Genomic DNA, 21,216 nt, shown 5'->3' on the forward strand with positions numbered 1-21,216 from the left:
GCAGCGCCACGTTGGACTGCCCACAGCAGGTTAGCCCTTAGATCCTAAACAGAAAGAGAAGTGAGGAAGCCATCAGATTTCCAGGAGAGAAAACTTCCACAGGCACAACCCGAGGCCCTGAAATGGACGGGGTTTGCTTCCATCTACTATCTTTAGAATCCAGGCGCTAGCTGCTCCGCCGTTTACGACTCCCTGGAAAGGCTTCCTGTGCCTGCGATCCAGGAGGCGCTTAAATTACGTCTGTGCAGCGAGGCCCATTAACGTCGCAAAGGGAGCTTAACCGGCTTAAGCGCAAGGGTGTGGGAAATGCAGCCGCAGGGACTGACTGAGGCTTGATTAGATGATCGGATTCTCACCCCCCCCCCACACACACACCCGCTCCTTCCCATCCCTCTCTCGCTCGCTCTCCTAGGTGTATATATTTAGCTAGCAGACACCCAGAGGGGTTTAAAAAGACTCCGAGTTCCCTCCTCCCACAATCATGCAGCAAACACGTTCAAGAAGAACTGCTTGCAGGCAGCAGGGGAGCAACCGAGACTCTCATCTGCGTGGTTGATTACAGCCCTAAAACGGACGACGTGTAATTTCAGTTCTCGCTCCAGATCGTGGGCTTGATTTCCAGGGGCCCACTTATCCGAGGGAGGGAGGGAGCAAGCGAGAAGAGGGGAGAGGGGAGGAGGGGGGGAAGAGACGCTGTAGGCTTTATTTGTCCTCGTCCCTATTAGCTATGCAGCCAATCTATCATTTCCGGCGGTGCTTCCATCTAATTACCGATGTATTTAGATGTGACGTGCAAAGAACTGTCGAGCTGCCTGCTTGGCTCTGCGCGGGCTCCTCGTCGGGAAGCTTTCCAGCGAGGGCTGGAGCGCTGCGAGCCAGGGCTCCAGACAAAGAGGGAAAGAACTGAGCCGCGTCGCGGGCAAATCCAACGCAAAGCAGCTTTCCTCCAGGGGTGATAAAGGGCCAGAGAACCTCATTCGGGGGCAGCCGATGTCTGTGGGAAGGGGGGGGGAGGGGAGCTCCGAAGGCAGGCGCGCTTATATTCCGCAGAGAAGGGCTTTGCTCTTCCCCTCCCACCCACCAGCCCTTCTCACAGAAAGGAGACCCCAAACAGAAGCGCGCACAGAGAGCCAGAGCCCCCGTTTGCTTCTGTCAAGTCTAATGTGTCTCAAGGCAGCCGCAGGTAAGTTTTGCCCCGGCTCTCTCCGCTTATATATTGACCAAACACAGGTGAGGCTCGCCCAGCCCCGTCGTATGGAACAAAGTCAGTCCCTACTGGGCACTCAAAAAACAAAGCACCCACACCACCCACTCCCCATTTCTAAGCAAGGGAGAGCTGGGTTCTGCTCCTGAGGTTGTTCGCCTGGAGGTCTTTGGCCGGAGTGGCTCCGAATTCTCCGCTCTGGCTTTGTCCTTGTGAGCTATCCCTCCCTCCTCCTCCCCTCCCCAGAATGGAGAAGAGAGCGCTGAGTGGATCTCCTGCTCCAGCTCGACCCCCACCCCTTCTTCCTCCTCCTCCACCACCACGCCTGGCTCGCCTTGTGCTTCTCTGTGCTTCCCTGGCTCTGCCCCAACAGGACACGGGGTTAAGCGCGCTCAGCGGAGTTCCCAAACGACGAAACTTCTGGGAACGGAAGAATCTGGCACTCGGCTAGAAAAGGAGGTTCCTGATGGTGGGAAAGTGATCTTCACGGAGCATCGAGAGCAGCCTGAGGGATCGCGCCTCGGTCTCTCCCAACTTCCCCTCCCCCTGGAGACAGAAGATTTCTGCAACTGCCAGCCTCAACCCTTCACGCGGAAAAATCTACCTCGGTTTCTGACTCCTGAAGGGTTAACACACACATCCACACGCACCGAATCTCGCGGTGACCTTTTCCTTTGCGACTCCCCCACTCTCCCTTTCAGGCTCCGGTTCTTCCGCTCGCAGGGAGCTTGGACGGCTGTCTAGACCGATCTATCACAGGCGAGCGAAACAATACCGGTGTGGGGGGGGGGGAGAAAAGCCGCCTTCCCTTTTCTCTCCTCCTCCAGCAGCACCGCACCTCACCTTCGAGATGAAATGGGGTAATAAAGAACCATCATCCGCAGTACCAACAGCTGGTGGGTATACCGAGACCCCTGAAACAGCCCACCCTCATGGCTGACAAACGGGGTTTTGTCTGTCCCTGTTTAGCGCACGCTAAATGCGCGCGGCGCGTTTCGTGTCCCGCAGTTGCCCTGGGCGAAGGGCCTAGGCTCCCCTCGGAGAAAGTGTGGGGAAAGAGGGGGAGAGGCGAGATTCCAGGCCTTCCAGAGAGGGGAGAACTTAATCACTGCGTCGGAAGGGGTGGTTCCCAGATTCCACTCTTCTTTGCTTGTCCAAAAACTCCTTGACTCTATCTGACCCCAGCTCGAAAACTAGGCAGTTTCCGGCTTAGTAGATGGAAAGGCCGATTCTGCAAAGAGCTGGGAAATAGCTAATGGGATGTGCGACTCATTGATCCAGAGGATACTTCCTAATTAACTCCCAGTCACCAATTCAAAGATCTCGTCTACTGTGGCAAACCTTGCGGGATGGAGGACGGGGAGGAAATTCCAAGTCCTGCTTTTTACGGTCCGCCGAAAAGCCATTAAGGTTGTCTTGTTCGCAAAAAGACAAAACCCACCAGCTGCCACTTAAAACACCTACATAACACCCCCACAAGGCTGATAAAGAGGAAACAAACAAAAGACAAAACCTTAATTGAGCCCAGTCCTCCTGGCCTGCTTTACTCCAGAGCAGTCCCACTGGCCTCAATTAAGGGAGCACAAGGCAAGGGACGGAAGCTCTTATAACCACCAGGCCCTATCGCGAGGGCACCGCATCCCGCAGGCATGTCTGCCAGCACCAACATTGCCTAGACGGAACTGTGTGTGTGTTTGTGCATAAGAGAGAACAAGAGCGCAAAGCTGGAAGCAGCCGCCTCCAGGAGCGGGACTCCCAAGATTAACAGCATGCATGGCGGGGGGGGGGAGCGGGAGCCGATCCACTTCGGCAATGCTGAATGTAGACACCACCCCCACTCCCCGGGGACAACTTAGTTTGGCCTCGGGGTTCTGTCTCCAAGGTCCCAGGGCGATCTTGCAAGGGCGCTTCGCCTTACTCCCCTTACAATGCGGGAGGGGAGAAGTCTCGCTCTCCTTATCTCTGCTGGCAGATAGTCTTCGTGGGGCCCGTCTAAGGAGCCCTTTGGCCTAGGCCTCATGGAAAAGTTTACAAAAGCTTGACAGATCCAGCCCGCGCGACCAGACCGAGCGCAGACCGCCCTTTTGCCAAGGGAGGCGAACGCGAAGCTGCGGGGCTTCCACCGAGCAGATGGAGAGCCGAGGCGGGAATTGCTCGGGAGAATTAAATACGGAAACAAGCTCCGAGGCGATTGCCATTAAAACACCAGCACGTATTTCCCTCGCAGCTTCTGATTCAAGGGGTTTTGGGGTTTTCCGATCTACGCTTCCCTCCACTCTCTCTCCGCCCTCCCCCCCCCCCGCTTCCTTCCACCCACATACCTCGCTTTTCTGAATCTGAGACGCAGCCGGCGAGGCAGAAACGAAAGGCGAAGGCTTCGCAAAGCTAGAGATCGCCCCCGGACTGGCTTGGCAACAAACAAGCTACGTGCCTCAGATGCCGAGCGCAAGCAACCCCGGAGTTGGCCAGGGTTTTCCAGCCAACAGCCTCCGCCATCCGCTCCTGGGAGGCAAGTTCTCAACCTCCCCGGAGCCAGAAATGAAAGGTGCAAAGGACGCCCGAAATTCCTAACGGCGGCGCTGGACCTCTTCCCACCCCCACCCCAGACTAGCAACACAAAGTCTTTGAACTGGAACCACCAGCTCTAGAACATCGCCTCTCCGCCGCCCCCGATCCTTCTCGTTTATTCTCCCTCCCCCCCCCCACAACCCGCCCAGTCGACTCCGACACCCCCCTCAAAAAAGTGGCCTCGAAAACAACCGGGAAGAAAAGCTCCCACAGCCTCCGCAGTCTCTTTCCAAGAGCGTTTAGAAAAGCAACAAATACGCCCCGCACACGCACCGAAAGCGAGAGCCTCTTTTTACCTCAATCACGTTGGCTGTCTCTTCCCGGTACTCATCTTTGAACTTCGCTGCCGGTGGGCCAAAAGGAGAGCCAAGCAGCTCTCCAAAAACGCTCCTTTCCCCTCCACCCACTCTCCCCTTTCCCCCTGGGAGCCCAGAAGTGGCGGCTGCCAGAGGTGGGGCTTTTATAGCCCTTTCCAAATCCGAAAGATAAAAGAGGAGCGAGACGCCGGGAAGCCTCTTCTCTCGATCCCCCGCCGCCCGCCACCTCCTTCCTGCTGGAGGAGCAGACAGAGCGCGACCGGCAGCTTCCCCTTTCCTCGCCGCTCGCTCGCCCCCCCCCACCTCGCGCCTCTCTTCACAACCCTGCAAACTTCAACAAACCCGCGCAACACACCCGCCCCTCGGAGCACTCCCCCCCCCACCCGACGCCTCCGCGTCCCGCCTCTACCCGGCCAAGGCGCATTCAGGCGGTGACCGCTGTGCTCGCGAACATCTCCCTCGCCTCCACGCCGCCCTCCTCCTCGGAGCCCGGATCGTTTCAGGTTGAGAGACATTCTGGCAACGATCCCAACCGAGGAGAGGCAGGCTGGGACCAACGCGCGCGCTCTCTCTCCTACGCGTACACACACACATACGCACACACACACAGAGGCGCACCCCAGCCAGGTCTGGGGGCGGGGGGTGTTGAGGGAAAAGGTCTCCTCGTCGAGGTCCCCCCTCCCCACACACGGGAGAAGCGTACCAAGACTCAAGCGTACCGCATGCGATCGTCGCCCTTTTTGGTACTTGGCCGTCGCGGCGTTTCCGCAGAGAGAGAGAAAGAGAGACGCGAGAGAGAGAGGAGAGTTCAAAGGGGAGAGCGCTGACCTTAGCCTCGGCTCCGGAGATGCCGCTGCGGAGTCGCTCCGGCGTAGCTTGTAGCGTGTCCTCTCCAAAGCGAGCCACTCTCAGTCTGGGTGGGCGAGAAAAGTTTGCCAACCTCCGAGCCCAAGGGGGGGGGGAGAGACCCGGGCTGCCCCCACGTCGGACAATCCGGCCACCGGCGGACCTCGGCAGGGCAGCTGGGGCTGCGCGGGTTGGAAGGGGGGGGGAGCGAGACCTACGGTCACTCCGCTTGACTATCGCTTGGGCTCAGCGCCCCGCCAGCAGCAGGCTCCCTCCGGCTGCCCGACGGCTCGGCTCTGGCAGCGCCATGTTGCTGGTGTGGCTGCTCCGGGCTGGGCTCGACGGCTCCTGGCGACGGCGCCTACATGCTCTTTCTTCCCTGGCGAGAGCCCCGCGTCCTGGCGGCGGCGGCGGCGTGTGCGTGTGTGTGGCTGGGCTGGCTCTGGGGATTTAATCCACCGGGAAAGCCGCTCTTCCTCACCTTGCCGCTGGGAGAGCAGGCTCCGTCTGCTGCACGCTGCCCCCCTTCGCCTCCTCCTCCTCCTCCACCGCCTCCTCCTTCCCTTCCCCGCCCTCTCCTCTTTCCCCTCCCCTCCCCCCGGCGGGCTCAGCACTCAGGGAGCCGCCGCCAGTAGAGGCAGCGGCAGCGGCAGCACAGCCACCTCCACTCCACTCTCCCAAGCAGCAGCAGCAGCAGCGAGGCTTCTCTTCCCCCCGCGCTCTCCCGGAGCTGCCTCTTTTCTTTCCTTTTTTTTCCCTTTCTCCAAGGCTTTTCGCTTTCTCTCCTTAATTGATTCCCCCTCCACACCGCGGCGTTTCCTGGCTGCTCCCCCCCCCCGTTCCCCTCTCTCTCCTCCTGCTCTGCTTGCCTTGCCCTGCCCTGCCTGAGGGCGCCCTGAGGAGACTCCGCTCTCCTTTTTGACCAGGCGAGGTGGAAAAAAGGGGGAAAGTCTCTTCCCGCCCCCTCGCCAGACTCCCTGCTCGGCTCGGCTCGCTACCCAGAAGGCCAGTGGAGAGAGAGCCGCAATTACCATAAAGCTCCTCTCCCTCCGCTTCGCCAAGCTGTCAAAGCCCCGGCAGCAGCGGCACCGGCAGCAGCAGGCGCAGCCAGACCCCCGCCAGCCAGCCCGCCCGCCCGCCTCTCCTTTTTTCGCCCGCGGCAGAAGGCTTCGCTCTCCCCCTTCCGCGACCTCCTCGCCAAGGCGAGCGAGCGCGGGCTCTTCTCCGCCTCAACGTCGGCTTCTGGCAAGAGCACCTTCCCGCGCGTCGCGTGTGTGTTGTTCGCGACCCCTTTTCTCCCTTTTCCTCAGCCCTTCATTAAGAGTCTTTTCAAACAGGGGGGTGAGGGAGAAGGAGAAGCCCTCCACCTCGTAAACGGCATCCTCATAACCTTGTATGAGGCGGAAGGAGGACGGCGCTGCCTGTTCATTCCTCCTCCCCTCACGCGCCTAATATATATATATATATTTCCTCAGGTGTGGAAAACCGCGCTCTTCCTCCTTCCCCCCACGTTCATCTGCCTCTCTCTGCGTTTCCCTGAGAACCCCAAATGGGCTGTTTCTTTGTTCCCCTCCCCCTCCCTCCCTTTCCCCCCACCCGCGCGCGTTCCATTGTCGCGCACAGCCTGCCCAAAGTGGAACGTCTTCTTCGTGTGTTTCTCTCTCTCTCTCTCTCTCCCCCAGTCTTATCTGGCCACCACTCTTCCCCTGGGGGGAAAATGCCTCTCCAGCCCTCTCTTTTCTTTCCTTTTTTAAGATAACTGTGTGGTGTCCCGCTTTCATCCCAACCTGTATTTAAAGACTCCCTCCAAACGAGCAATTTCCCTTTATCTCTCCTTTCCAGAAGCACGCAAGCCACCGTTCCCCTCCAATGTACCCCCTGCACCCACGACTCTTCAACATCCTTCATTTTACCACCAGTCGCTGTTTTCATACTCCGACCTGGGGCTTTCTTTCTCGCCCCTTTGCCCTCGAGCCTTTCTGGGTGAGGAGAACCATTCGGTTCTCAAGAAGCTACTTTTCGGAGTGCCCCCAAAACCGATTCCCTCCCCCTTAGGGTCTAAACAAGGTACCGCGTGGTTCCCACCTCTGAAACTCCCAAACACGTTTTTTTTTGTCACGGCGTGTGAATCGCTTGGGAAGGTGGGGCGAGAGGGGTTCCCCTCCCCTCCTTCGCTGTAATTCTAGTACCGGCTGGAGATTTCTCTGCCGGCCTTTTGATCTCTCGCTCGCCGGGATGGTCGTTATCTTGCGTATCTACTTACTTTGGTAGCGCTGACTCGGCAGGTCAGCTAGTAAATGTCGGGTTCAGGACGCCCATCTTGACTGATCCTCGCTTGTTCGGTTCTCCCTCGCCCAGCGCGTGATTCTTTATGGCTTTCCTAGCGATTGCTGGAATTAACAGCAAGGCGCCGGCTACAAGATTTAACCCTATAGACTTCGGGAAGTGGTGGTGTGTGTTGGGGGTGCGTGCGCGCGCGCGCGCCCCCTCACTCATCCAGGGACACTTCTTTAACCAGGATGGTGTGTGCAGCATGGGGGGGGGGAATCACTGGCTCCCACTGCAGTCCTCCTCTCTGCACGTTTACTTCGTAGTAAGCCTCACTGAACACAGTGGAACTTGCTTCTGAGGAAACGTGCCACAGGATTGCGCTGTAGAGGTATCGGGTCCCTACTCGCGAGAGTGCATCTTCCATTGGTAATCCGACAGGGCTGCAACCCTAAACATGCTTGTCAGGAAAGTTTGGGGTCCGGGATTTGTCTGATTCGGATTAGACGTGTCTCGGTTTTTAGCTATAAGAGGAGGGCGTGGGGGGAGGGGAGCACAAACCAGCCGGGTGGAATTGAATGGAATTTTATTGTCACTGACTACAGAGGTGATTATACCAAGCCCTCGCTCTTAATTTTCGCTCCAGCGTCCTTAAAACACTCTTATGTTGCCTGCGTAAGCTGTTTATACCTGGGTAAGTATGCTAGGAGCTGCGGCATCCCGAGAGATTAGCTATTTCAACGCCGACGAGCGCGCCAGCCTGTTCCTCGCGAAGTCCAGGAATCTGTGGGAAAGAAGGGGAAATGTTTAAACCCGGTCCCTAGCAACATTTGCCTTGATTAAAAAAGTTGCTTACTCAGTATGCAGTTTCCTTCTTTAATTATGCGAATCTCTTACGTTTTAATGGAAAGCAGGAGATTCTTAAAAGTAGAGTCTGCTAGAAGGATTTGGAAACCTAAACCCCAAGTTCTTATCTCATGAATAATCGCTTGATTGTTTTGATACCTATTTCTAGCCAGAAAGCTAATATTCTGTTGGATTTTATTTTTAGCTTGCATCTATACAAGAGAGAGGGAGGGGTGGAAAGCCTCCTCTTCGCTTTCAAAGCAGAAGTGAAAGATATCTACCGTTTGTAACCCGAAACGCTGGGCACACAAGCTTTTCAGCTTCTTAAAACCAGCTGATAGAAATGGCAAAAAGGCATCGCTTTCTTAAGGGGGAGGGGAGAGTAAAGAAACAAGTTGCCAATGAAGTGTGTGCATTGCAAATGCGTCGGGAAGGTTTTCCTCCAGAGGTGCCTGGAAGTGGAGTTTAAAATCCGATATGGAGGGGGTGGGTTGCATATTCCCAGTTTATGAGCTTTGCATCTGAAAACCATCCTGCACGTTTTTTCAATCTCCGGCAACGAGTGCAAGGACACCTGGCCCATTACATTGTAAAGCTATTTTTTATAAAGACGTTTTAGGGCTAGACATTAAAAGTTATTAGACGGAGCACACGTGAGGTACAGACATGCAGCTGGATGGCGAAGGGGGTGGAAGGCCTCTGTTAGATACATGTGCATTTCCCCCGTATCCAGAGATAAAAAAGGGAGTCCTTGTCGAAATGCCCTGCTTTTACTTTCACTTCTTTTTCTGGACAAGCAAGTGTAGATGTATGCTCGCAAAGTGGGTTGATTCTGTATTTAAAACGGTTTTAAAATCATATCCGTTTAATTTTCTGAGGAACCTTTGAATATGGTTACGACAGTATGTGAGGCGGCTCTAGCCCAAAAAAAAACATTCTGAGTCTCTGAGTGTGTATGGTCGAGCCTTCAGAAAAGGAAAGGACAAATTCCTTAAAAATAAAATAAAAAATACAGTGGAAATACTGAACCTGCCTGCCGAGCAACACAACTGAGTCGAAGTCCTTGGATTGTAAGACTGGTTTCATTAACGCCATTGTTTAACCAGTTTATGATGGACTGAGCTGCCTAGACGTTCCGCGTCTCAAGGACCCGGAACATTTGCTCGCGCAGGGTCTTTCTAAGCAAGTAAGTTCTTAGCGATCACGCGGGTTGTTTTTGTTTTCAGATTTTATTTTACGCTCCTTGAGTGCCTGTCTTCCCCACCCCCACCCGGTGAGGATTCCCAGAGGTTGCAAACGCAACGCCTCCCGAGCTCCCCAGGCATTGTGTGTGTGTGGGGGGGTCCGTCTCGGTCGCTAAGTCTACCCCCTGCCCCGCGTTCACCCCGCCTGTGTTTTGCTAAGCAGAATCGCCGAGGGAGCCTTCGCCGAAGGAACTGAGGCCGCAAATCGCCAGGCCTCTTTCCCTCCCTTCCTCCCTCGCCTCCTCGGAGAGCTGACCCTCGGGTCAGGCCGTTGTGCGTTGCGCTGGGGTGGGGGGAGAGAAGAGGAGCATTGGAGAGCGAGCGGAGCCAGCGAGCCGTAGACGCTGGCGCTCCTCGGGACCGAAAGCGTCGGAGAGGGAAATCCACGCCAAAAAAACAGCCGCTGCGGGCACGCCGAGCGTTTAAAGACCTCCTGAAGGCAGCGCTGCTGTGGAGGACGGGCCAGAAGCGCCTCTCTGCGGAGCTGGGAGGCGAGGGGAACCGCGTAGCTGCAGCCTTTCGCCTCGCTCTGGCTGTTTGGCGCGACAATGGATTCACATGGCACCGGCCCTTCTTTTCTGAACTCCACGTGGCTCCCCGCTGGCCCCTTTTCCAGGCAGCGCTGCATCCCGAAGCAGCAGGCCGGTCTCTTGGCAAGGCACGTAATCAATCACCGGAGCCGCGCCGCGCTGGAGGCCCCGGGCCTGATCAACCTCGGCCCGTGACTCAGTCCTTTTCTCCTTCCTAGGGGTGTCGCCAGGATTAAATTCATTAGCGGTCTGCTTGGCTACGGCGGCGCACAGCGCCGAGGAAAAAACCTATAAATAACCCGGCGCTCTCCCGAGCTCTGAATGGCCCTGCTTGAGTGTGCGTTAAATCAAGCCGTGGCCGCCGCTTCCTGGGAGCCTGCTTTAATGGGAGTGTAGAAATCTGAATAACAAAACAAGGCCACCTTGGCTTGGCCTTAGACAGAGGCTCTGACCACTCTTGCACGCCTGATTTCACCATCAGGAAAACAAAAGACATTGAAATTAAGATTTTTTTCCCTCCCCCTACTTAAAACACACACACACACACACCTGGCGCGGCAGCAGAGGGGGGCCGGGGCTGGAAGTCCGTGCTGTTTTTCTGGGCCAATGGGTGGCGGAGCAATGCGTGGCTTTCTGCTGGCCCCAAAGTGATCGAAATGTGTGCTCGCAGGCGAAAAACCTCTCAGGCTGCCGCTGCCAAGTTTCTAACAGGGATTGTGTTACGTCCTGGAAAGTCACACACTTGGGCTGCAATCCTAAACAAACGGACTGGGGAGCAAGTTCCACTGAAATCAATGGGGCTTACTTCTGCGTAAACATAAGTAGGCGTGGAGGGACGACCATGTTTTCAACTCTCAGCGGTTGCAGTTGGAGTGGAAACGTCGGCTGGCGTTGGCCCTGGCGCACACAGAGCGCCGGTGCGCGCTCGGCAGACAGGAAAGAACATGTTTCAGATTTTGTGAGGCATGTGACACAGATGCAGCGCACCGGCAACTGAGAGAGAAGCCACAAGGCCTCGACTTCTAACCCTGAAACGTTAAAAAAAGAAGCAGCTATGAAAGGCAGACGAGTCACAGATAAAGTTCTGCCTCCTCTAGCTTAGTATGCATTTAAAACACTCTCAACCCTACAAGTATACGTATACAATTGCCAGTATTCTTTTTATTCTTCTTCTTTTATGAGGCCTAAACAAGAGCCAAATTCATTCATTCAAGCTAACGTATTCTCTCTGGTTCAGCACCACATTCAGATAGACTGGAGCGAACCGAGGCTCCAGCCTTGGATAGCTGAGGAACAACTGTTCCACCTAAGCCAGCGCGTCACAGATCTATGGGTCTGTTGCTTGCTTTTTGCGCCTGTGGTGGACGGTCCGCAGGTTGTTGTGAGGCTGTCCCACAATCCACTCTAGCTTCCTAGGGAGAAAGCAGCCATTCTGTCTGCAGGAGACAGAAGCAACCTCACAATGGGTGAAAGTGTCAATGAACAAAGGGTTCCGGAGTGTGTGGGAGGGGAGTATTCCTGTTTCACCTACATTTTCCAGTCTCCCCCAGGCCTACTTCTCACAAACAGCAGATTGTGTCGCTGGCAATCATTTGTCTTGATTTCAGACAGTACCTGAGGGCTCGCTTGATGGAATGCTTCGAGACACCATCACCCTGCTAATAATAATTTTTTAAAAACCCACCTATTTCTATACCATGTATTTAACGTACATAGCTTCCCCCACATAGTCTTGGGAACTGTAGTTTACCCCGACAGACTCCACAGGAATCTCTGTGGAGAACCATGCACTTTAAATGTGCTTTAAATGTATTGTGTATGCAGGGTAGCACGTTAAGGAGAAGGCTACACAGAACCGCTCTCCTTGACATCTGGTTGCGCTGTATCGGATTGTTTTTATTTTCAAGGAGAGGGCATTCAGTCAAGCTGGATACCAGACCTGCAGTGCTTAGTAGGGTAAGTCAGGTGTCGGTTTAGCACCTCATCTGCCATTTGTAAGAAAATGACTTAAAGCATATTAACAATTGGGTATGTTTGTTGTTGAAATCGGAATATAGGGGTTTCTGTGGACATGGCCATAAACATGCATTGGAAACAGTGGAGTGCAACTGCCCCTTTAGCCCTATTGGAGACAGAAATTGGTCGTGCCAGGAGGCCAAAGCAAAGGAGAGAGCCATTTCCAAACAGCTCATCCTCATCCTTCCCTCCGATAAGGTGGCTCTCCCACAAAGATGCAGTATCGCAGGCTTCGAGGCATATATTTTATTGAAAGAGCAGAGCCTTTCAACTACACGGGATTTTTCTTCAGGCAGATCTACCTGAGGAAGATTTCCTTGCATTGCAGAAACTGGTTCTCCGCCTCAGGCAATGCTGCCCAACCTGCCTGGTGTGCCAGAAGAACTATCGGGGATCTTAGGTTTCCTACTCTTGAGGTAGCGACACAGGAAACACTTTTGTTAACTGGGAAGGCTTTAGATGGCCTTCCTGTAGGAAGGAGGCTCGGTTTAAGCCCGCTTTTGAAACACCAACAGCACCACCACCACCATCATAGCAACAACAACAACACACCGTTGATCGAGGGCTGAACGGCAGCCACTTGTGGCTGTTTACTACCTCGGCCATTTTGATTGTCTTGCATGCTGGGGCTGGAAATCCTGGGAGTGTTTCCAAAGGGACTCGCCAAGAGCAGCTCTTCCCAGCAGAGCGCACACCTCGGCCTCCGCCTGTCTGTCACTTCTGGGGTGCAGCCGGGAAAGGGAAGGCAGTGACATGACTTGCAGGGCGGCTCGGAAGGGGGGCGAGTGTAGGACAAGCCTCGCGCTGCTCTGACAGCCAATCACGGAGCGCTGGTGACAGTCTGTGAAAGGGCTACTGTCTTCAACCCTGTCCAGTTCTCCTCGCAGTCAGATGCAGCTGCGACGCAGGGCCCTGCTGTGCCGTGGGGTGGGGTGGAGGAGGCGGAGAAGATAAACAAGGAGAGCGCAAAAGGATCACCTCCTCACACGTCTCGACCTTTGCCTCTCAGCAAAAGGCTCAGTTCCTGCAGAAACAAACCACAAAAACATCTCCCCACCCCCCCTTAAAACAAAAGCAAGAGGCCAATATGCCGAACAGCAAGGATGGCTGATGTGTGCCCCCCAGCTATTACTACTGGACTTCACCAGTTCCAACCAGCACAGCCGAGGGTCAGGGATGATGGGAGCTGTAGTGCAAAACACTTGGAATGCCACGGGTCCCACAACCACCACTGTCACTGTGAGAACAGGATAGTTGACTAGATTAGCTTTCCTTGGGTTCATAAGTATTAAGTGGAAGTCCTGTTAAGATGGATGGGTCTTGCTCTCAGGGAAGTGTGTATCGCAGGGCTGAGGAACCTCCTCTTCCACTTGTTGTTGGACTACAGCTTCGATCCTCCCTGACCGCTGGCCATGCTGGCTAGGTTTGATGGGAGCTGGGAGTGTCACTAGATCTGGAGGGTGGGAAGTTCTTCAGCCCTAATGAGTAGGACTGCAGCCTTTATCTCCACATCAAGTAACCTCTGACTCACAACATCTAGCTGAAATCACTTTCGGCTTCCCCTCCAGTGTTAGACTGCAGAACCATCCTAACAGTCATTACATGGAAGCAACTCCTACTCAGACCAGCCCAATCAATTCTGTGCATGTTGAGTTGGAAAATAAGTCCTGGGGAGTTCCATGAGATTTATATCTCAGTCTGTAGAGCAGAAGACTCTTAATCTCAGGGTCATGGGTTAAGCTCCATGTTGGGCAAAAGATTCCTGCATTGCAGGGGGCTGGACCAGATGAGTATGTGGTCCCTTCCAACTCTACAATTCTATATATATCCCTCAATTTGTGCACAGACAAGGCTCCTTCGAGAAATATATTTCCAGATGTGCAAGGCAGCCCATGATCCATTAGCTTGCTTTATTTATTATTTATCTATCTATCTATCTATCTATCTATCTATCTATCTGGTTGGTTGGTTGGTTGGTTGGTTGGTTGGTTGGTTTTCACAATGCTTCCAATTTCAAAGTGATTACTTTCTAAATGCCTTATTGTGTGAACTTTATGAAGCAGGGCTATGGAAAGTATAGGAAATTTATTTGAATCACAGGGCAGCACCTATTTAGTATCTGAACCTTCACTGACATGCGAGGGATCTCAAGGAAGGTAGGAGCATTGCTAGCACAATGGACGGGACTCATTTTGAACCAGTGGTCACTTTTGCCCTGCTCTCAATGTCTGCTGCAGCCCTTCACCACAATAACATATGGGGTGACCCTGAACTTGTGCCAAGTGTATTTTTGGCTTTATCCAAGAGTGACCGAAGTTAGCACTACTTTAAGCACAGGCTGGAGTACAAAAACCTTCAATCATAAATACCCTTAGAAATTAGGAAGAGGCTACAGCCAAACTCATAAATGTGCAGTCGGCTGGGAGGGGGGGTGGAGAGAGAGACAGCCCTCGCCCCCTCAGGACCAGAGCCTAGTTCTCACTGTGATGGTAAAATGTCTTTCTGGGCTGTGCCACTTCACTCTGGAAAATACAAAATGCTCCGCCATGGAAGCATATTCTGTGCACCTAGAAAACTAGCACGCTAGGTAGAAACATAGGCTAGAATCCTTCTCTATGGCATGCTAGTCTTCTGGGTGCAGGATTTGTGTGCATGCGTGTGTGTTCTGTGAAGGAGCATTCGACCGCTATCTGCTTTTTGAGGTGACACAGCCAGGCACAGGTTTATCACCTCACTGTGAAAATTAGGCCCGGAAACCAGCCACCGTGATCCCTCTACCAAACTGCATTCTCAACTCCCGGGAATGGGAAATGCTGTTAGTTTCCAGAGAGGGTTTCTTTCCGCCGACACTGGCTTTTGTTTTAATTATTGGATGCAGGCGATGAATCATTCTCTGCCACCTTCTGCTTGAAAAGGAGGGGAGGAGGAAGCCATTTCTTTTCCTGGGCTGCCCTTGTGTGCAGCTGGTTCTCTGGAGCCACCATGGTGGTTGTATCTGGGCTCCTTTTTCTTGAGAACTAAAGGCGGCGGCAGCCGCAGCAGCAAGCAGGCCGGAACACCAGAGAAAAAGAGAGAGAGAGAGCGTAACGCCGAACAGTCCTTGTGGCCAAGCTGGATTTTCCGTTCATGCTGAGGAGCTCACGCAGCAACAGCAAATTTTCTGGCCTGCCTGAGCACGAAGGAAATGACAATGCGGATTGTTAGAGCTGGGCCGGAGAAATTGTGTGAAGTGGATGAAGCCTTCATTTCTTTCTTTCTTTCTTTTTTAAAAGTGTTTTAAATAGTGTGCTAGTTAAAATAAAACCACTGATTATTTTGAAGGCTTCTAACAAAGACACTTCCTGGCTTCTTTGTGTGTGTTTTTAAGTTAGAGAGGCAACACCAGTGTAATAGCCTATTAGCAAAATGTCCTTGGGAACTTTCTAAAGTAAGGAATGTGTCATGTGTGAATGCCATTATTTCTAGATTCAAAACATGGACATTCTTTTCAGAACCTTACAGGTCTAGGGATGCAGATAAAACGGTTTAGATAGTCAGTGGCTACAATCTGGCCTACAATGATAGAAGCGACCCTGAGAGTCATCTAGTCCAACTCCCTGCAAAGGGAAGGACTTAAAGAAAAATCAACATGGAACTAAAAGAAAATATATTTTGTTAAGGGGAGAAATTTTTTTGCTTCCTTCCCCAGTCTAAAAACAGCCCAATACACAGACAGGTTAACAAAGAATCCCATGGAAATTCAACAGAGCCACATGGACACAACCTCAGCTGCACCCTTCTTAACTAGGTTGTGAGTTTGGCTATGAATCAAGCACACTGGCTAGCCATGGAAAAACATCCGCTTACAAGCACACTCCTTAAAACCACAAGAAACACGATATAAAATTTCAAACTCCTTCTGCCTGATTAATCCTGGCCAAGCCAAAACGTACCCATTTCCTCTATTCCAGGCCATAACTGGCCACATTAGGGAGTAATGAAATTACAAGGATTTGTTAATCTAGCCTCTGGATCTCTGAAACACAGAGACACAATAGCCAATTTCCAGAACAGCTGTGCAGAAAGTAGGGGAAGGGGCTGGTGGCTTGATCACTTTGTAGAAACTGTGTAGGTAATTCTTTGTCCGCAAGGGTCCTGTGGGAGTGTCACCATGTGGGGACTGCTTACAGTAGAACTGAGGTCTCAGAAGCCATTATAAAGGAAACACCTTTCTTCAGGCACCTGGGACCTTAGGTATGCTGAGGCCCAGTAGCTTCTTCCCTCAGGGCCAGCCCAACTCTTGGCAAGGCAGTCACTGCAGACAGCAGGATGGGAACAGCTGGGAGGGGGTGGCAGATTCAGGCCCCCCAAGGAACGTACTGCTTCCTGCTTGCTGTGCATTCTCACCTACCTTCTCCCCACCCCTTCTCTGGCCTCTTTTTTTCCCTTCTCCCCCACCTTCTTCAGCACACTGGGCTTCTCCAGGCTGCCTCCAGTCACCTCAGGTAGAGGCAGAAGGGTGGCAGAGGAGGAGGTTGGGGACACATTTTCTGTAGCAAAACATATTGAGCTGGCTGGTCCAGCTTTCCCTCTGCTCTCTTCATCTGAACTAGAGTTGTGAGGTAAGGCAAAGGCTGCTTCCCAGTACCAACAAAGAACCAGAGCGCAAAACAGAATTCCTCTGTAATTGTGGTTACCTAAAACCCTCCTCAGAAGGATAAAGGACTAAGGAAGCAGGACCATGAAAAGCCAAGCTTGGAGGTTGTCCGCAGACCTCTTACCAAGCTGAACCTAGATGCAATACTTTGAAGTAAAGCCCATTTGTTTCAGACTCCAGTGATTGTACTCAAATGGGCAACCAGGATAAAAGCACAGGTATGTATCACTTGCTTTAAAAAGTGGGTGTAAAGGCCACAGTGCTCCACACATTAAAAAAATGTAGCCCAAGCAAACCTGCTAGTGAAATGAGGTGGATGGAAGCCAATATTCACATTGATCTCACTGTCACACGTGAGGGAATCACTGTTGACTGTGAAGTCATAATTCCAATACTTTCCAACGTGAAACCAACAACATAGATCAAGCATACAGGAAGAGCCATAGCTTAGTTGTAGAGCATCTGTTTTGCATGCAGAAGATCCCTGGTTCCATCCATCACTTCATCTCCAGGTAAGGCTGGAGGAGACCCTGCTATGAAATTGCCAGTCAGTGTAGGCAGTACTGAGCTTGATGGACCAATGGTCTGACTCAGCATAAGGCAACCTCCAAAATGTTCCAAATGGTTTCCTGACACCCCCTCAAAGACAATGCTTTTCAAGGGAGGAAGTGAGGTCCACCTTAAGTGAATGGAACGAGCCTTCAGACCTCACACAACCACCACTCCAGTTGTTTTTAGCAACTCATTTTTACTGCAGCTAAGCTTCCTCTCAAGGACAGGGCTGTGATAAAAAATATTATTTTGAAAGCACTGCCCCATGTGCAAGAATAATAGCAGATTTTATAAATTCCATATAATTCAGCTGATTTCCACAGTATTCCTTAATGTTGAGGTAGCAGGAATCAGGTGCAAAGTGCTTACTCCAGATCAGAATCTGGAGGATTACAGTTATAACAATTAATAAAGCAGGCCAGGTAGTCTCTGAAGACATTAAAGTCAATTGAATATTTGTCCTTAGCTCCAATGTGGAGTGAAGGGGCCCTGAAGTGTCAAACTCTGAGATTCAGAACCTAAAGTTATAACTGTAATTCAAAAGAGGTTCCACTGATGTCAATGAGACTAAACAGGAGGCAAAATAATTCTAGATAAATATGTGTTCATAAACATGCTCAGAAAGGCATTCTGCTGCCCGAGGAAAGGTCAAGATGGCGACCTTCCCCATTCCACATGTAGAAAGAAGAAAGCCAAACTGGAAATCAGATCTTGCTTCAACACTGGGAACAGATAGCAACCACCACACCTGAAGGAAAACCTTCCATGACACACACACATCTGTCCCCAACACCAATACTTGCATCTATTCCCCAACACCACCCACCCACCCTCTAGCATCTGCTGCCTGAGGCCGCTGCCCCATTCTTCCTAATGGTAGTGCTGGCCCTGAACGTGATAACTCGGAAGGAAATGTCAATTACGTTTTCATGAGACATCCAGCCATGCCTACTCTGTGTTGAGAAACTAAATGAGGATGAAGTCCGCATCAGTGTACATGAGCTCTAAGCCTTAGTGTATAACACTGGTGTTTCAAACACCTCTGATCGGTAGGTAGATCAGCGAGGCTTCCTTCCAAGTAAGTGTGATTAGGGATTGCAACGTAGTACGGACGCACATCGATTCAGCTATCATCTTCTTTGACCGTGTTCCCGCATCGAGGACTGCAACCCTAAGCACGCTGCTGAATAAGCCCTCCCCCGCCCCCCGGAGTACAGCGGGAATCGACTTCCCTGTAAACAGGCGTAGGATGGCACCGCATGTGTTAGCCCTGCTGCCTGAGGGCTTTTGCTGCGGCACAGCCAAGCCGCTGGCAGGCGGTGAAAGTAAACCCTATTAAAATGAGCAGGAGTTTGCGAGGAGGCAGCAATTCCAGAGCCTCCCTCTCTAGGCTGCAGCCCTTAAAAACTTCCGAAGTGAAAGTGTGCAGGAGAGAGGGTACTGCAGAGCAACGAGCAAGACTTTGCGCCCGGGTAAAGGGCGCCCGAACAGGCTGGCAGCTTTCGCTCCGCGCCGGAAGAGAGCCGCTCACCCCCCTCCCCCGATCTCCAGGCTCTGGCCTTGAGCTGCACCTTTCTCTCCGGGGTTGGGGAGGGAATTTCCCCGCGGCCCAGACTCGGGCTCCTGGCTGTTCGGCCTTCTCAGAAGCCGCCTGTCGCAGCTCCTTTCTTGGAGCGAGCGGGGTCAGCAACTGCGGGTGACGAGAAAAGAAAACCCTTGTAAACCCCAGCTTGGCGTGCGATTAGTCATCCCCAGAGTTCCCCTAAGTCAAAGAAAACTTGGCAATCCCCCAAAGCCGGAACCGTTAGGAGGGGCTACGCCTCCTGTTTCCCCATCATCACCACCAGCACACCCCCTCCTAGGAAGGGCACGGTAGGGGCTGGGGAGCTGGGGGGGCAGTGTGCGTTTCTGCCGCCGCCGCCGCCGCGTGTGTCAAAGCTCCTGCCGTCTTTCAAACGTTCGCGAAAGGTTTTCATCTTGGCAGCCAGATTAGCAACTAACGAAGTTCGGCGGCTGCAGCCCACACGACTTTAGTTGCCTGCGTTTATCCTTCAATAAAAGCCGATTCCTTTATTAGAAACAGGAGGCGCGTCTCCTACCGCCCCTCTCAAATCCCAACTGGCGAGGCGCAGCCCGACACCTCTCTACCCGCCCTCCTCGCCCCATCGATTCCCCTCTGGCAAAGCCACCGCCAAGCCCTCCCGACGCCGGTGGCTGCCCCTGCTTGCACACCGGGGCCGGCCAGCAAGGCACACGGAGCCCCTGCCAGCCTCTCCTCCCTGGTGCAGGGAGTTCGTAACCCACAGCACACCCTCGATCGCGGGGGGGGGCAGCCAACGTCTCCCTTGAAATCTCCCCTCGGGGGAGGCAGCCAGCCCGAATCTGCAAACTATTAATCCCTTTCTCACCAGGGGCAGCCAAACTACTAGTAGCAAATCCCCCGCGTCCCTGGGGCAAAGGTTTGAAATCCGTGGCTTCCCCCCCCCGCAAAAAACCAAAACAAAAAACCCCCACACTCAAATCCTCTTCCCTTCCCCCATTCTCTCCCCATAGGTATAACCAATCTATTCATTTCTAAGACCATACAAACACACACCGCTCCCATCCAACACCTCCATCATCCTAACCAGCCCCCCCCCCTCCGGAGCACCTTCGTTCTTCCTTCGAGAAAAGTCGCTTCCTTTATTAGAAACAGAAGGCACGCCTTACCCCCTCCACAACCCCCTCCAATTAAAAAAAACACAAAAAACACCAAACCTCGGGCGCAACCGCCCCCGCTTTCCCACCCCTAATAGCAGGGGGCCCTCCCCTTCTCAGGCGAAGCTAACACGCCCTTCCCTCTCCCTCAAATCCCTCATTACCAGGCGCAGCCAACCTCCCTCCCCTCCCGAAGCGCAGCCAACCACCCATCAAATCCCCCTTCGCCAGGCGCTGCTCCCGCTCCCTCCCTCCCTCCCTCCCCTCCCCCCGCATCAGCAGGTCTGAGAGGCAGCAGCGACGTAGTTGCTTGTGCTCGTTCGCCAGCGCGGCCAGATTGAGCGAGCGAGGCTGCGAGGTTTTCCCGGGCGCCGCCGGGAGAGCTACGCTTGCTCTGGATGCCAACGGGCTCCCTGCCTATCCCTCGCGCTCTGCAGCGCGCTGGAGGCCCTGGGGAGCTTGTCGGTGCCAAAGCGAGGGCAGAGCCCGAGCCGCGGCTACACGGCCGCTGTTGTGCGAAACGCCATTCGGCGAGCTCTGCTCGCCAAGCAGGCAGGTGATTCTGCCGAGCACAATGAAAGAGACCCTTTCCCCGGTTTAAACGGCGCTGAGCTGAAGCGGCTGGCTGGCTGGGGGCGGGGAAGAGAGCGAAGCGAAAGCGCTGGGAGGCCAGCTGCGGTGGCGATACCCTCCGCGAAGCGGTTTGGCCACGTCCCGCCCTGGTGTTTTCCTGCGGGGAACGCGGCGGCTCTCGCCGAGTCCTCCTTGGCGCAGGCCCCAGAGCTCGCGGTACAGCGAAGCCTGCCCCGAGGGCGGGAAGAGGCGCGAGGAACAAAGCCCGGCGGCAGCCACCTCAGCCGCCCCAGGGCTGGCTGGCTGGCGGGGGAGGGCTAGGGAGGAGCGCTTGGGAAACGCCACCCGGGCGGGCGCGGGCCTGGCAGGGCTTCCGAGGCCTTCGCCGCGGGGAGCGAGGAGACCCCTTGCTGACGGCCAGGCTAAGCCGGGGGGGGGGGGAGGGCGCGAAGACAGGCCTCTCCAAAGCGGGAAGTTGCCGCTTGGCTGCCCTCCCTGGCGCGTCGCCTCGCTCCTCTCCTGAGGCCAGGGGCCTCCGCCGCCCACGGTGAGAACCGAAAGGGGCCAGCCGGCAGTCTCGGCAGCGCGGGGGTGGGAGAGGGGAAACCCAGCCGCGGCGTCTGGAGACGGCGCTGCCTCTAGGCCCGGCGCGGGCCTCCCGCTCTTCTCGCCCAGCCGACGAGGGCGAAGAGAGCTGCTCTGAAGAAGCGGGCTCGCTGCGCAGCTCCGCACCAGCCACGGCTGGGAGCGGGAGGCCGGCGCGGGAGGCTGGCGGAGCGGCGGTGGCGGCTGCCGCCTGCTCTGTGCCTTGCGCGGCCCTGAGCTTCCACCTCTCGGCCTGCCTAAGGGCGCGCTTTGCAGAGCGAGCGAGGCAGACACAGCCGCCGCCGCCGCCGCCGAGTGAGGCAGTCAGTCTTTG

At 54.2% G+C, this 21,216-nt stretch overlaps 1 protein-coding gene and 2 long non-coding RNA genes across 9 annotated transcripts in view; 1 reads left to right on the forward strand and 2 right to left on the reverse strand.

Annotated features, from left to right (window-relative positions):
- BCOR (BCL6 corepressor) overlaps window positions 1-7,273 on the reverse strand; it is an 85,559-nt gene extending 78,286 nt beyond the window's left edge. For 3 of the 6 annotated variants that reach the window (XM_081908938.1, XM_081908939.1, XM_081908933.1), the window contains exon 1: window positions 4,918-5,459. The gene's annotated coding sequence lies outside the window, so the exon portion shown is untranslated. Of the gene's footprint in view, window positions 1-4,068; window positions 4,334-4,917; window positions 5,460-7,198 lie in introns of those variants that run through there. The other 3 variants (XM_081908936.1, XM_081908940.1, XM_081908934.1) reach the window with 3 other exon arrangements.
- Window positions 7,274-7,772: 499 nt separating this feature from the next.
- Window positions 7,773-10,622, reverse strand: LOC309368710. Its single transcript, XR_014167881.1, has 2 exons — window positions 10,373-10,622; window positions 7,773-7,987 (listed from the first exon to the last, which is right to left on the reverse strand). It is a non-coding gene; the product is annotated as an uncharacterized lncRNA (long non-coding RNA).
- Window positions 10,623-20,667: 10,045 nt separating this feature from the next.
- The window catches only part of LOC309368716, a 53,959-nt gene continuing 53,410 nt past the window's right edge, over window positions 20,668-21,216 (forward strand). For both annotated transcript variants that reach the window (XR_014167896.1, XR_014167897.1), the window contains exon 1: window positions 20,668-20,844. This is a non-coding gene — a long non-coding RNA (uncharacterized lncRNA). The remainder of the gene's footprint in view (window positions 20,845-21,216) is intronic.

Source organism: Podarcis melisellensis, assembly GCF_964234715.1.
Source record: "Podarcis melisellensis genome assembly, chromosome: 4".
Lineage (NCBI taxonomy): Eukaryota > Metazoa > Chordata > Lepidosauria > Squamata > Lacertidae > Podarcis > Podarcis melisellensis.